At 37.7% G+C, this 16,030-nt stretch overlaps 1 pseudogene; it reads left to right on the forward strand.

Moving 5' to 3' along the window:
* Nucleotides 1-13,381: 13,381 nt before the first annotated feature.
* Nucleotides 13,382-14,853, forward strand: LOC121030275 (keratin, type II cytoskeletal 8-like; annotated as a pseudogene).
* Nucleotides 14,854-16,030: the final 1,177 nt, after the last annotated feature.

Raw genomic sequence — 16,030 nt, forward strand, 5'->3', positions numbered from 1 at the left:
AAATTTTTGAAACTCCATACTGTTTTCCACAGTAGCTGAACCAATTTGCACTCCCAGCAACAGTGCACAAGAGTTTCTATTTTTCCACATCCTCTCCAACACTTCTTGTTTCTTGTGTTTTTTTGCTTTTGTTTTTGTTTTGCCATTCTGACAGATAGGAGGTGACATCCCATTGTAGTTTTGATTTGCATTTCCCTGATGATGAGTGATGTTGAGCATCTTTTCATGTGTCTGCTGTATATATGTGTGTCTTCTTTGGAGAAATGTCTGTTCAGGTCTTCTGTCCATTTTTAAATTGGATTACTTGTTTTTTTGGGTGTTGAGTTGTATAAGTAATTTAAATATTTTAGATACTAACTCTTTATCAGAGATTGCATTTGCAGATATCTTCTCCGATTCTGTATATTGTCTTTTAAGTTTTGTTGATTGTTTTCTTCACTTTGAAGAAGGTTTTTATTTTGATGTAGTCCTAATAGTTTATTTTTGCTTTTGTTTCCCTTGCCTCGGGAGACACATCTAGAAAAAAGTTTCTACATTTGATGTGGGAGAAATTACTGCCTGTGCTCTCTTCTAGAAAGAGTTTTTATAGTTTTACAGTTTCAGGTCTCAGATTTAAATCCTTCATCCAATTTGAATTTATCTTTGTGTATGGTGTAAGCTAGTGGTCCAGTTTCATTATTATCCATGTTGCTTTCCAGTTTTCCCAACATCGTTTGTTGATGAAGCTTTTTCCCATTGCATATTTTTCCTCCTTTGTCAAAAATTAATTAACCATATAAGCCATGGGTTTATTTCTGGGTATTCTATTCTATTGATCTATGTGCCAATTTTTATGCCAGTATCATACTGTTTTGATTACTACAGCTTTGTAATATAACTTGAAACCTAGAATTATGATGCCTCCAGCTTTGTTTTTCTTTTTAAGGATTGCTTTTTCCATTTGGGGTCTTATTTGGTTCTGTACAAATGTTAGGATTTTTTGTTCTAATTCTGTGAAAAATATTATTGGTAGTTTGATAGGAATTGCATTAAATCTATAGATTGCTTTGGGTAGTATGGACATTTTAGCAACATGTGTTCTTCTAATCCATGGGCATGGAATACCCTTCTACTTGTTTGTGTCATCTTCTATACATTTTATCAGTGTTTTGTAGTTTTCAGAGTACAGGTCTTTCACCTCTTTGGTTAAATTTATTCTTAGGTATTTTATTATCTTTGGTGCAATTTTAAATCGGATTGCTTTTTTAATTTCTCTTTGTGTTGCTTATTAGCATATGACATGCCACACATTTCTGTATGTTGATTTTGTATCCTGAAACCTTACTGAATTCATTTATCAGTTCTAGTAGTTTTTGGGTGGAGTCTTTAGTGTGCTGTGTGTATATATATATATATATATAATACACACACATATATAAATATATACATATACATACATATACACATACATATACATATATGCCATGCCGTTCCCATATACATATATATGTATACGTATGTGTATATGTACGTATATGTAGTATCATGTTGTCAGCAAATAGTAAAAGTTTCACTTCTTCCTTACCAATTTAAATGCCTCTTACTTCCTTTTCTTATCTGATTGCTGTAGCTAGGACTTTCAGTACTATGTTAAATAATATTGGTGAGATTGGGCATTCCTGTATTATTCCTTGGGAGAAATGCTTTCAGTTTTCACCATTGAGTATGATGTTAACTGTGAGTTTTCCCTATATGACCTTTATTGTGTTGAGGTACGTTCCCTCTAGACCTACATTGTTGAGGGTTTTTATCATGAATGGATGTGGTATTTTGTCAAGTGCTTTTTCTTCATCTATTGAAATGATCATATGATTTCTATTTTTTCTCTTACTGATCTGATGTATCATGTTGATCAAATTACAAAGATTGAGTTACCCTTGCATCTTGGGAATAAATGCTAGTGGATCATGGTAGTTGATTTTTTAATGTATTGTTGGATTTGGTTTGCTACTATTTTGTTGACTATTTCTACATGTATATGAGTGTATTTACTGCCATTTGGTTACTTGTTTTATGGTTGTTTTCGTAGTTCCTCTTGATCCCGTTCTTTTACTTTCTTTCATGATAAATTGGCTTTTTTAGTGAAATGCTTGGATTCCTTACTCTCTATATTTTGCATCTCTATTACCGTTTTTTGATCTGTGGTTACCATTGGTTTTATATATAACATCTTCCACATATAGCAGTCCAGATAGATTAAAATTACATGAAACAGTGATAACAAAGAATTTTAAAAGCTGCTAGAAAAAAGAAGATACTTACATACAAGGGATACCCTATAAGGCTATCAGTGGATTTTTCAGCAAAAACTTTTCAGGTCAGAAGGGAGCAGCATGGTATATTCAAAGTGCTGCAAGGGAAAAATCTGCAACCAAGAATACTTTATCCAATAAGGCTATCATTCAGAACAGAAAGAGAGAGAAAGAATTTCCCAGATAAGCAAAAGTTAAAAGAATTAATTACCACTAAAACAGTGCTAAGAGAAATGTTTAGGGGGACTCTGTGGGTGGGAAACAAAAACCATAAGTAAGAGTAAAAAAAATAGGAAGAACAAAAGCAAAAAAAAAATAAGTATTTCTGTAAAAATAAGTCAAGAGAAACACAAAATAAAAGGATATAAGGGTGCCTGGGTGGCTCAGTTGGTTGAGCGTCCAACTTCAGCTCAGGTCATGATCTCACAGTTCATGGGTTCGAGCCCCACATCGGGCTCTGTGCTGACAGTTCAGAGCCTAGAGCCCGCTTCGGATTATGTGTCTCCTTCTCTCTCTGCCCCTCCCCTTCTCATGCTCTGTCTCTCAAAAATAAATAAATGTTAAAAAAAAAAAAGGATGCAAATTATGATACCAAATACATGAAGTGTGGAGGGGAGTAAGGAATTAGTTCAAAGTTAAGCAACTCTCTGCTGATATATATATATATATATATATATATATATATATACACACACACACACACACACACACACGTATTTATATCATTTATATCTATATTTAGTTATCTATAGATAGATATATGTGTAACTAGGTAACCATGTAAGAGACACTTCATTACACAATATATTTGTATACTGAATAGGCTTCATTATAAAATTAAAAAAAAATTATCTTGCTTATCACCAAGTTATATGAATTATGGCTAAGTGAATTTTTATAAAATTTTAAATCCTAAATTTCCAGTTTCTAGAATCGGAGTGGTTTAAATTAAAATATAGGCGGGGCGCCTGGGTGGCTCAGTCGGTTGAGTGTCCAACTTCGGCTCAGGTCACGATCTCGCAGTCTGTGAGTTCGAACCCCGCGTCGGGCTCTGGGCTGATGGCTCAGAGCCTGGAGCCTGCTTCCGACTCTGTGTCTCCCTCTCTCTCTGCCCCTTCCCCGTTCATGCTCTGTCTCTCTCTGTCTCAAAAATAAATAAACGTTAAAAAAAAATTAAAAAAAATAAAATATAGGCTATATATCATATAGGATTAATTTCTTGCATTGGCATACATTAATTATGTGAACTTAATTATATCAACTTATGTTATCCTTAGGACAGCTGAAATCAAGATATCAAGAGAGGCCAACATGGCTTCTAATAAGAGAGATAGGCCTGACCAGTAAATATAGCAGGTAGAGGAAATAGGTGGCTTCAGTATGAATGCTGCATCTAGAACAGCAAGAACAAATGCTCGAAACAGTACGTATTGATTTGAAATCTGGCTGCTTTCTCACAGGAATGACTAGCACCACTAGGGTTATTTATTCAATCATGATTCTGTAAAACAATTCCAGGAAGCCAGTTGATTTATAATAAATACTGGAAAAATGTCCAAGTTTTTTTGGTAGCTGAGCTTTCATTATTTTTGTTATTTTGATTTTATGATTGCTATCATTAAATAGGAAATTTGAGATAATTATATTTATTCCAGAGAGACATGTTTTGTATAAACCATTGAGAGAATGTTTGACTATATTAAGAAAAAAATAATGTAACCATTTAAAAGTTTCTAAATTGAGGGGTGCCTGGGTGGCTTAGTCGGTTAAGCGACCGACTTTGGCTCAGTTCATGATCTCGCGGTCCGTGTGTTCGAGCCCCGCGTCTGTGCTGACAGCTCAGAGCCTGGAGCCTGTTTCAGATTCTGCGTCCCCCTCTCTCTCTGACCCTCCCTTGTTCATGCTCTGTCTCTCTCTGTCTCAAAAAAAAAAAAAATAAATAAACGTTAAGAAAATTTAAATAAATAAATAAAAGTTTCTAAATTGAGAGAAATCAATACAAGAAATTTTCTTTAAGCTTGAACCTTTGTATACTAATGAAACTTCAAAGTCTAAAGTAGTGACAAAATTTTTCTCTTGTGTTGTAAGAGCCTCTGTTGCATATATTTTATAATGTAGCCAACAGTTTTTGGTTTAAATCATATCAATTTGACCTTTTTTTTGTTTTAAAAATAAAGGTCTAAGAATAAAATACAACTATTTTGTTGGACTACCACTGCTTTAAAAAATAAAAAGAACAATGGTCTGGTAGGCTTTCCAGTAAATGTTATTTTTTAAAGGTTAGAATTTAAAGCTGGGTTTTATCTGAAAATATTTTTCTATAATACACAATTATCAGGGTTTTAAATCTTTAAAAAGGAAGAAATTTAATTCTGTGATGAATTATTTTATATATGATCACTGTTTTAAAAAGCAGGTGCAGTCACCATTTATAATATAGATAGGCATATGCATATATATGAGAATAAAAAATTCCCTCAGGATATATTACACATAACTGAACATTTAAGTCTCCTGGAAACTGAAGAGGCTGCCAGTGAAACTGAGGAATTCCCTGGCATTAAGAAAATCAAGCAGGTCTCTAATAATAAAATGAATTCACTTGCAGGCAGTGGTTACGATGTGGATACTATTTCAGCTATTAAAATCCATTTTGTTTTCATTAATGGTCTTGTCATTTATATATGACTGTAAGCTCATGCCCTTGAACCCATCTTTTCTAATGTACCACTGTACCACTATCCTTTCTTAGTCTCCCTATTTTATCTTTAAATCTCTTAAAAATGATGTTTGGATTATTTTACCCCTTGTCTATTTTTTTAAAAGTATTTTGTAAATATTTAAAATGTTATAATATTTTAAATGTATTTTTGGTAACTTCTCTCTAATAATTTCATGAATATATCTAAATCTTCCAAAAAACTTTTTTGACTTTGGATTGTGTAATTCTTTAACATCTGGTACAATGTTTTATGTAATATTAAGATGCCATCGGGGCTGAAGATGACTAGACAGTCTACAACATTGCTTATTGGCATTTCCACTTTCAGGGATGCATTCATTTGTTCATTTTTAAGTATTCCAAATATTTTTCTTTTACATAGGCTTGAACATGACAACTTTTCCTTAAAACTAGTTGTTCAAAAACATCAAATACAGACTTCTCTCTTTTGCCATTAGAAGATTTTTTGCTCCTTTAGTAAGGTAAAAAAGATTTTACTTCTATCTTTAATATCTTGTGTCATCAGCAATAATGACCTCTAGAAAGCATCTGGGGTAGAAGGAGATAAAGCAGTTTTCTTGTGATCCATTCCTGTCCCCCCAAAGAAGGACCCAGATGACATGGTTTATGGTAACTGAACCTTTGGGCAAATTTTGCCCATATTTGCCCATGTATTTGCTAGAAGAAGAGTCTCTGTGGATTAGTGGTCTTAGCAATGATGTCCCTGATTCAGGGTTGCTTTTGATAAACAAGCCTACAGTTAATGGATATATAATAAGCCTAAGAAGAATATTACACAACTCTGTAGAGTATCAAATGGAAATGTTTCATAGTCCAAACACTCATAATTCTGTATGTTAACGTGCCAGCCTCATTAAAAAACGAATCTAATTCTGGGTCAGAAATCAAAGGACACTTGCATCAAGGAGGGACTTGGAGATGCAAACAGCATATCAGAGACATTTTTCTGCTTTGCTTGAACCTTTTAGTTTATATGCTTAAGATCGCAAGAAGGTCTTGATGTTTTATAAAATCTCTGATTTGTATGAGTCTGACTGAACAGTTATTTGTGTTAGCTGGTGTGATAAGCCAGGCTTTCTTTCAGATTCATGAAAAAAGAAAGGCTAAGACAGTTTTTGGCAAGAAGGAGGAGGGGATGAAAAAATATGTGAAAAACTGATGCTTGGGTAACTGCTTTCTTATGAAGTGGAGAGAAAAATGAGGTACATTACAAGGGAAAATCTTGCCAATGAAATTGGAGGAAATAGATTTAGAACTGAGGGACCAGCTAGGTGGATTGACAGAGAGTGACATGCAATGGAAAAAAAAGCAAAAAGTTTTTTTTTCTTGACTCTTATTGGCAGCCCTGTGGGGAAAAAAATGAAGACCCTTTGACAAGCAGCAGATAACAATAGGAAACACTTTAAGACTGAATTTTCTTGATACTGGAAGGCTTCTTTATGCTTCTATGGCTTTGTGGTGAGATGTCCTGTTCGTTTACATAATAACACCAGTAAATCCATTGTTTGTAAAACCATACAACCAATTGCAGGCTAAGGTCATGTGAGTAAAACTACCAGGAGCAATCTGTTAAGGAATTTAGACATTTTACAAAGAAATACTAGACAAAGTCTGGTGAATTACTTTTGGTATGGATTCCTCAATTAATGATCAAGGACTGTACTGGGTTGCATACTATCTCCCCAAATACATGTCCACCCATAACCTGTGAATGTGATCTTATTTGGCAATTAATTTATACGTGATGAAGTTAATGAGAGACCAAAGTGGATTAGGGTAGGCTCAGATCCAATGATTACTATCCCTATAAGGAGAGGGAGCTTTGCACACAGGCATATAGGAGGGTGTGAAGATGGAGACAGCCTGGAATGAAGAATCAGTAAACTAAAAGCACCAAGAATTACTGACAAATGCCAGAAGCTAGGAAGAGGCAAGGAGGGATCTTCCCCAAGAGCCTTCAGAGGCAACATGACCTTACCAACACCTTCATTTACGTTTTCTAGCCTCCAGGACAGCAGGGGAGTAATTTTTGTTGTTTTAAGCCACATAGTTTAGAAATTTGTTGTGGCAGCCCCAGGAAACTAATATAGGGGCTATGTTGCTAATTTTCAGCTCTACTAAAAGGAAGGAATCTTTTGTCTTGACAATGGATCCCCAAGTGGTTGTAAATTTCTGCAAGCAGATAAATCTGGTTGTTGTTACAGTTAATTTGTTGCTGTGGATAATGGCAAGGGGTGACAGAACCCCCCTGAGAGGAGTATCTGTCCCACCAACTCCCCCACCCTTAAATGGAATAATCCTTCCTAAGCATTTGGAATGTGACAAGTGCTTGTGACCTTAACTTCCTTTATCATGACCAGAAAGACATACTTAATTAAATGCCACTGATATAGATTGTTAGACGTACGATCTGGAGTGCTTCCTAATCTTGAGAGCTTTTTGTAATCTAATTCTTAGTAAATCAAGAGAATATTCAGGTGGAAGTAATGACTACAAGACTCAGTTACCTGTGTAGGGTGCAGTATGGATAAAAGATTTAGGTCACGTTGAGGAAAGGGTTCCAGGTCACATAAAGAAAAGGGCTGAAGGGGAGACATACACATATGTATGAGAAGGAAATGATAAATTACTTAACTGAAGGATTCTGTATATATGACTTTTTAAGTTATAAGAATACTCTTATGACTTAAAACACCGTGCAATTTCATTATATTCTAGTGTAGATAAATTAAAATCTCACTATGAGAACTGTGATTTAGAATGAAAAGTACTTGGATAGGGGGGCTGAATTTTATCCTCATAAAAAGCCCTAGAATCTGAAAATGTTGTCTAAGAATCTGAGATCAGCTTGCACAACCTGTATAAAAGATCTTAGGCCTTTGCAATTCTTTGGATGTAGTGGTCTGGGGTCTGGCATACAAAATTCATAAGGATTGCCATATGAAGGGTGCTCAGTAAATAGCAATGATTCTCTGCTGGGAGGATTTTGGCAGTTCAGAACCATTCCTTTGACAGTGTCTAGAGATATGTCACAACAAAGTAGTTGTCACTGACAACTACTGGGTAGAGGCCAGAGGTACACATTCACCAATGAACAGACGAGCCTACCCATTCCCAGCAAGGAATATCCAGCCCAAAATATTAATAGTGGTGAGGTTGAGAAACTTGATATTTAGTAATCCCTATGAGGAATATGGATGTTGCTCTTCAAGACTTCCGTGTGAAACTGGGGGAGTAGAAAACACAATGATGGAGGCATTCAAGGTAAGGGTGATGTTATGAATTAGAAAGTTTTGGGTTGCCTGGGCAGCTCATTTGGTTGTGCTTCTGACTTCAGCTCAGGTCATGATATCACAGTTTGTGGGTTCAAAGCCCCATGTTGGATTCTGTGCTGACAGCTCAGAGCCTGGAGTCTGCTTGTGATTCTGTGTCTCCCTCTCTCTCTGCCCTTTCTCCACTTATGCTCGCTCTCTCTCTCTCAAAAATAAATAAATACACAACAAGAAAGGGGAAAGTTTGGCCAAAGAGATCATCTGATGGTTATGCTACTTTTTTTTTTTATTTTTTTTTTAAATTTTTTTATTTTTTTTATTTTTTTTTATTTCTATATGAAATTTATTGTCAAATTGGTTTCCATACAACACCCAGTGCTCATCCCAAAAGGTGCCCTCCTCAATACCCATCACCCACCCTCTCCTCCCTCCCACCCCCCATCAACCCTCAGTTTGCTCTCAGTTCTCAACAGTCTCTTATGCTTTGGCTCTCTCCCACTCTAACCTCTTTTTTTTTTTTTTTTCCTTCCCCTCCCCCATGGGTTCCTGTTAAGTTTCTCAGGATCCACATAAGAGTGAAACCATATGGTATCTGTCTTTCTCTGTATGGCTTATTTCACTTAGCATCACACTCTCCAGTTCCATCCACGTTGCTACAAAAGGCCATATTTCATTTTTTCTCATTGCCACGTAGTATTCCATAGTGTATATAAACCACAATTTCTTTATCCATTCATCAGTTGATGGACATTTAGGCTCTTTCCATAATTTGGCTATTGTTGAGAGTGCTGCTATGAACATTGGGGTACAAGTGCCCCTGTGCATCAGTACTCCTGTGTCCCTTGGATAAATTCCTAGCAGTGCTATTGCTGGGTCATAGGGTAGGTCTATTTTTAATTTTCTGAGGAACCTCCACACTGCTTTCCAGAGCGGCTGCACCAATTTGCATTCCCACCAACAGTGCAAGAGGGTTCCCGTTTCTCCACATCCTCTCCAGCATCTAGAGTCTCCTGATTTGTTCATTTTGGCCACTCTGACTGGCGTGAGGGGATACCTGAGTGTGGTTTTGATTTGTATTTCCCTGATAAGGAGCGACGCTGAACATCTTTTCATGTGCCTGTTGGCCATCCGGATGTCTCCTTTAGAGAAGTGTCTATTCATGTTTTCTGCCCATTTCTTCACTGGGTTATTTGTTTTTCGGGTGTGGAGTTTGGTGAGCTCTTTATAGATTTTGGAGACTAGCCCTTTGTCCGATATGTCATTTGCAAAGATCTTTTCCCATTCCGTTGGTTGCCTTTTCGTTTTGTTGGTTGTTTCCTTTGCTGTGCAGAAGCTTTTTATCTTCATAAGGTCCCAGTAATTCACTTTTGCTTTTAATTCCCTTGCCTTGGGGGACGTGTCGAGTAAGAGATTGCTACGGCTGAGGTCAGAGAGGTCTTTTCCTGCTTTCTCCTCTAAGGTTTTGATGGTTTCCTGTCTCACATTCAGGTCCTTGATCCATTTTGAGTTTATTTTTGTGAATGGTGTGAGAAAGTGGTCTAGTTTCAACCTTCTGCATGTTGCTGTCCAGTTCTCCCAGCACCATTTGTTAAAGAGACTGTCTTTTTCCATTGGATGTTCTTTCCTGCTTTGTCAAAGATGAGTTGGCCATACGTTTGTGGGTCTAGTTCTGGGGTTTCTATTCTGTTCCATTGGTCTATGTGTCTGTTTTTGTGCCAGGTTATGCTACTTTTTAACTGCATAGTTGGGATGCCTATTACACATGATGAAGAAGGTTGTCTCCTCCCTTCCCGGTCATAGGAGTTACTGATTAACTCACCCTTTACTCAGTTTTACCTCAGCCTCACCTATTAATGTGGGACAAAAAGACCAGGAAACCAAGTGAGACATGTGTGTTTCTCCTTGCTTTGCATCTCTGAAATTGCTAGTAAGGTTCTTGAGAGTGGATAAGGGTTCTGGTTTGTGTGAGTGTGACTTGATAATATGTACCTTTGTATTAGCTCAGCAACCGTCATTGCTTATTCTGAAGTGGTACTATCAATCATCAGCATGAAGTTAGTTCCTCATCACTGACCTATTGAGATTAAAATAAGCTACCATTAGACATGGGATGGAAATGCATGCTTACCCTCCTGAGAAAAATTGTGAACATTAAAAAGCAAATATTTTATTGTATGTTAATTTACAGGAGACATTGGGGGAAAATATATGCTTTTTAATAGAAAATAGCTTGTATCTGATACTTACACAACATCTTAATTATTTTGGACACATGATTCTTTTTTGTGTGTGTTTTGTTACAAAAAAAGCTACAAAACTACCATTTTAAGATAGATCTGCCTTATAGTTTGTAGATGTTATTTTATGTGAGATTTTACTGTGGGACTTTGTGTTTCCATTTTTGCTTTTTACCAGATGAAAGTGGGGATAGGGATGTGGGGATCATTATGAATGTCTTACCACACTTTTTTTAAAGTTTTTGTAATTATTCATTTTTGAGAGACAGAGCGTGAGCAGGGATGGAGAGAGAGAGGAGACACAGAATCTGACGCAGGCTCCAGGCTCTGAGCTGTCACCACAGAGCCTGACATGGGGCTTGAACTCACAAACTGTGAGATCATGAACTGAGCAGAAGTCAGACGCTTAATTGGCTGAGCCACCCAGGTGCCCCTTACCACACTTTTCTGATTTTAAGGCTTTGCCTTCAACCGATCTTACAGGTGAATTGAATAGAGGGTATTAATTTTTTTTTTTTTTTGGTATTGAGAATGAAGGAAATTTATTTTGTAAGGTGGTAAATAATGTCCACATTTACCCATTTAAGAACACTATGTCAAGTAAAATTATGAAGTGTGAAATAAAAGTTATGTTTGCATGGGATTTTTGCAAGATTGTCTAAACCAAATTTTTTTTTCAGTAATTACTTCTGGCATATAATTTTAATGATATTTAAAAATTCTATTATGAATAACTGAGATTTAATTAAATACAATCTAATTAGTACTTATAAGCATAACTTTGATTTACACATTCAGAAGATAGTTTTAATTTAAAGTCCTGAATTCCCTTTATAGATGTTTGATTCGAATTTAGATTAGGGTGATCACATTTTTGAACTGTTCTTATTTGGCAAGTTTTTAAAAGGAATATTTAGCTAGTGATAATCATTTAGATTTTCTAAAACTGTTTTATGCATATGCCAATAATCAGATTTTAGAAACATAAAAATTATGTCTTAAAAAGTTTAAAAATATCCCATAGAGATGATAAACTTTAGTGTTGTTATAGATGTCAAGTTTTAACTATTTATATCAATGTTTAGAACAAATTTCAGGATTTTCTTTTTTTACTCATACAAGCATAATTAGTTTTCTAGTGTTCTTTTTAGCTGATGGGGAAAATGGCTAATACTTTATTATTGCTTAACATTAAAAAATGCTTGGGGCGCCTGGGTGGCGCAGTCGGTTAAGCGTCCGACTTCAGCCAGGTCACGATCTCGCGGTCCGTGAGTTCGAGCCCCGCGTCAGGCTCTGGGCTGATGGCTTGGAACCTGGAGCCTGTTTCGGATTCTGTGTCTCCCTCTCTCTCTGCTCCTCCCCCATTCATGCTCTGTCTCTCTCTGTCCCAAAAATAAATAAAAGTGTTGAAAAAACAAACAAACAAAAAAATGCTTTTCTTTGGGGGAGGGGAATTACAGGTAAAACATATTATTTAAAGGTAGCCTAAAATACAAATTGAGCTTTTTGTAAAAGACTCTCTATTCCAAGTCAAAGAATAAATAATTGTAAATGAATCTTCAGTTATCTTGTTACTTTATGCTTATCCTGACCAGTGACTAGTTTGAACTAAGTATTTGCTTATTTAATTTTTCTGGATTAAGGGATGAAAGTCAAAATGCATAGAAGGACAAGTTTTGTAACACACATTAAACAGGAAACAATATTTTTGAGATCCACAAAAATACACAATTTCTGCTATTTGGGGAGAAATTTCTGCTCTCCTGATTTATCATACTACTTTATTTTGATCAAAATTTAAAGATACTGAGAAAAAAAAAAAAAAGAGGTTAGAGTGGGAGAGAGCCAAAGCATAAGAGACTGTTGAGAACTGAGAGCAAACTGAGGGTTGATGGGGGGTGGGAGGGAGGAGAGGGTGGGTGATGGGTATTGAGGAGGGCACCTTTTGGGATGAGCACTGGGTGTTGTATGGAAACCAATTTGACAATAAATTTCATATATAAATAAAAAAAAAAGATACTGTGTTTCAAAAAATGAAGCAGTGAAAATACAGCAATTCAAATAGCAATTAGCCTCATAGAAAGAAAGATGAAAAAAATGAGAGAGGTTGGAGTAAGATGAAAAGTGTATGTTTTCCTTATAATGAAGGCAGACAGTATCCAGTACAAGTACATTGTAAATACTTACTCTATAGACTCTACAACTGCTGGTTCTCTCCATTTACCCTTGCAGGTTCTTTCTCTACCCTCCTCTGCTCTGCTCTATACTCTGGGAAACTACTTGTTATAAATTGTACCTATTGAAATCCCTTTAACTCAGGTTCTGGTTGGATTAGCAACATGAGAGCTGATTGTGAGAAGAAAAAGAAAGCTCAAAGTAATTATTTCCTTTTTCCTTTCCCTGCCAGAGTAAGGTTTTAGCAGCGGCTGCTCCCTTTGAGGTACTCATCATCTACTACAGTATTTGCTGGCGTCTGGTAACTCCTACCCCTTCCTCATTGAGGCGTAAGCTCTTGCTAGCTCCTGGGTGCACCACCATGGCATACTGCACTGAATTCTGCCTACACTTCTACAGACTGTTTCTTCCTTAAACTTGTTTCAACTAACCTTTGATGTGCTGTGTGTTTCATGGTGGGACTCTGAATAATACAGTAACTATATCTAAAGTAGTTTTCTTTTTAATAGAATCTTTACTATGCAAGAATGAGAGTTCAGTTTTGGGGTGCCTTCTACGTTTTTATGAAAAAAATGTAATTTCAAAAACTTTAGCCTACCTAAAAGCAGCTTCTCAGCTCGTTCTCAAAGCTCTGTCAGGTTCAGCCTACTCACCTGCACCCCAGCCTTCACCATGTGCCTCAGGGTGACCCAGAAGTCCTACAACATGTCCACCTCCAGAGCCTACGCCTTCAGCAGCCGTTCATACACGAGTGTGCCTGCTGCCCACATCACCTCCTCTGCCTTTCCCTGAGTGGGTGGCAACAGCAGCAGCTTCCAGGGTGGTCTGGTCACCTGCACGAATGTAGTCGGGGTTGTGGTGTGGCCAGGGGTGTGGGGGCGCGTCACAGCTCTCTCAGTGAACCAAAGCCTGCTGAACCCCTGTGAGCTGGCAGTGGGCCCCAGCATCCAGACTGTGCACACCCAGGAGAAGAAGTAGATCAAGACCCTCAAAAACAAGTTTGCCTCCTTCATTGATACAATGTAGCACCTAGAGCAGCAGAACAAAATTCTGGAGATGAGGTGGAACCTTCTATGGTAGCATGGAGCAACATGGGCAATGTGTTCAAGAGCTATGTCAACAATCTTGCATGGTAGCTGAACACACTGGGCCAGGAGAAGCTAAAGCCGGAGGTGGAGCTTGGCAATATGCAGGGGCCGGTGGAGGACTTCAAGAATAGGAGGAGGAGATCAAAGTGAGTGTAGACGTGGAGAATGAGTTTGTTCTTATCAAGAAGGATTTGGAGGAAGCTTATGTGAACAAGTTGAAGCTGGAGTTTGCCTGGAAGAGCTGACTGACAAGATTGGCTCCTTAAGGCAGCTGTATGAAGAGGAGATCTTTAATCTGCAGTCCCAGATCTCAGACATGTCCATGGTCCTGTCCATGGACAACATCTTCTCCTTAGATCTGGACAGCATTATCTCTGAGGTCAAGGCCTAGTATGAGGGCATTGCCAACTGCAATTGGGCTGAGACTGAGACCATGTACTGGATTAAGTGGGAAGAGCTGCAGATATTGGCTAGGAAGCACAGGGATGACCTCCATCATAGAAGATGGAGATTTCCAAGATGAAACAGAACATTAGACAACTCTAGGCTGAGATCAAGAGACTCAAAGGCCAGAGGGCTTCCCTGGGGTCTGCCACAGCTAATGCTTAGCAGTGCAGGGAGCTGGCCATTAAGGACACCAGTGCCAAGCTGGCCAAGCTGGAGGACACCCTGCTGTGAGCCAAGGAGGACGTGGCATGGTGGCTGAGGGAGCTCATGAACATCAAGCTGGCCTTGGACATGGAGATCACCACCGACAACAAGCTCCTGGAGGGTAAGGAGAGCTGGTTGGAGTCCGGTATGCAGAACATGAGTATCCAAACTAAGACCACCAATGGCTACTCAGGTGGGCTGAGCTTGGCTTACTGGGGCCTCACAAGCCCTGGCCTCAATTATGACCTCAGCTTCTTCCAGTGTAACTTCAGCTCTGGTGAGGGATCCAGTTCCTTCAGCCCTGTCAGCTTCTCCATGGCAATGATTGTGAAGAAGATTGAGACCTATCATGGGAAGCTGGTGTGCAAGTCATCTAATGTCCTTCTGTCCAAGTGAACAACATCTGTGGTCCCTCTTGGCCTCCTACTCCTGTGGTTACCGTAGAGCCTTTGTGGGCAGGAGCTATACAGGGGAGCCTTGGAGAACAGGAGACATGCCTGAGGCTCAGCACAGGTCCTCAGCCTACCCTTAGCGGGGAGTCTGCGGCCCTGGGTACCCCCTCTTGCCAGTACCCCCTACTAAAAGCCAATTCAAGTGTCTTTTCCCAAATAAAGCCTCAGATGACTCTGCAAATTCCCAAAACAAAACAAAACAAAAATTTTAGCAAACAGAGAAGTGGACATCTATACAGATTTATGAATTTCCACAAGCATTATATACTCATGTAATCCAGATCAGGAAGCAGAGGATTACCAGATCTCCCTAAATCCCCTTTGTGCTTCTAGTAACTAAATGTTAGGTATAACCAATATTCTAAATTATAGCTGTATTAGAATCTCTTTTTAAACTTTATATATAAAGGAATTCATCCAGCATGTACATTTAATGTCTGGTTTTATTTGCTCAACATGTTTTTGAGATTAATTCATATGAAGTATAATATTAATTAGTTCATTCATATTGCTGTGTAGTAAGTAAGTGATTTACCTTTTTACTTTTTGGGGGGGATAAACTTTAGGCTTGCTTTCAGTTTGGTGCTATTTTGAATAGAAGAGCCATGAACATTCCATGCTTATCTTTTAGTGGCTATGTATTTCCTTATCTCTTGGCCATAAACCGAGGATGGAAGTCTTGGAACATGGAATAGTTATATATTTAGCTTAGGTAGATATAGCTGAAGAATTTTCTAAAGTGGTCATACCAATTTACATTCACATCAACAAACCATGAAAATTCCATTTACTATACAGGCTAACTAATGTTTGGAATAGTCATAGTCATAGCCTTTCTCTTTTTCTTTTTCTTTTATTTTATTTTTTTTTGTTTTGTCTTTTTTGTTTTAAGTAAGCTTTATGCCCAGCATGGAGCCCAATGCAGGGCTTGAACTCATGACACTGAGATCAAGACCTGAGCTAAAATCAACCGTCAGAAGGTTAACCAACTGAGCCACCCAGGTACCGCAGTCATAGTCTTTCTAATTAAGCCCTCCTGTTGTGTGTGAGCTTAATAAACCATAATGTCTAAAGACCATCAGGAACACACCTAGAGTCAAAGTAGATTTATTAACTTGCTG

The sequence above is a fragment of the Herpailurus yagouaroundi genome, unplaced genomic scaffold (genome assembly GCF_014898765.1).
Source record: "Herpailurus yagouaroundi ecotype Mexico unplaced genomic scaffold, PumYag 140, whole genome shotgun sequence".
NCBI classification, from domain to species: Eukaryota; Metazoa; Chordata; class Mammalia; order Carnivora; family Felidae; genus Herpailurus; species Herpailurus yagouaroundi.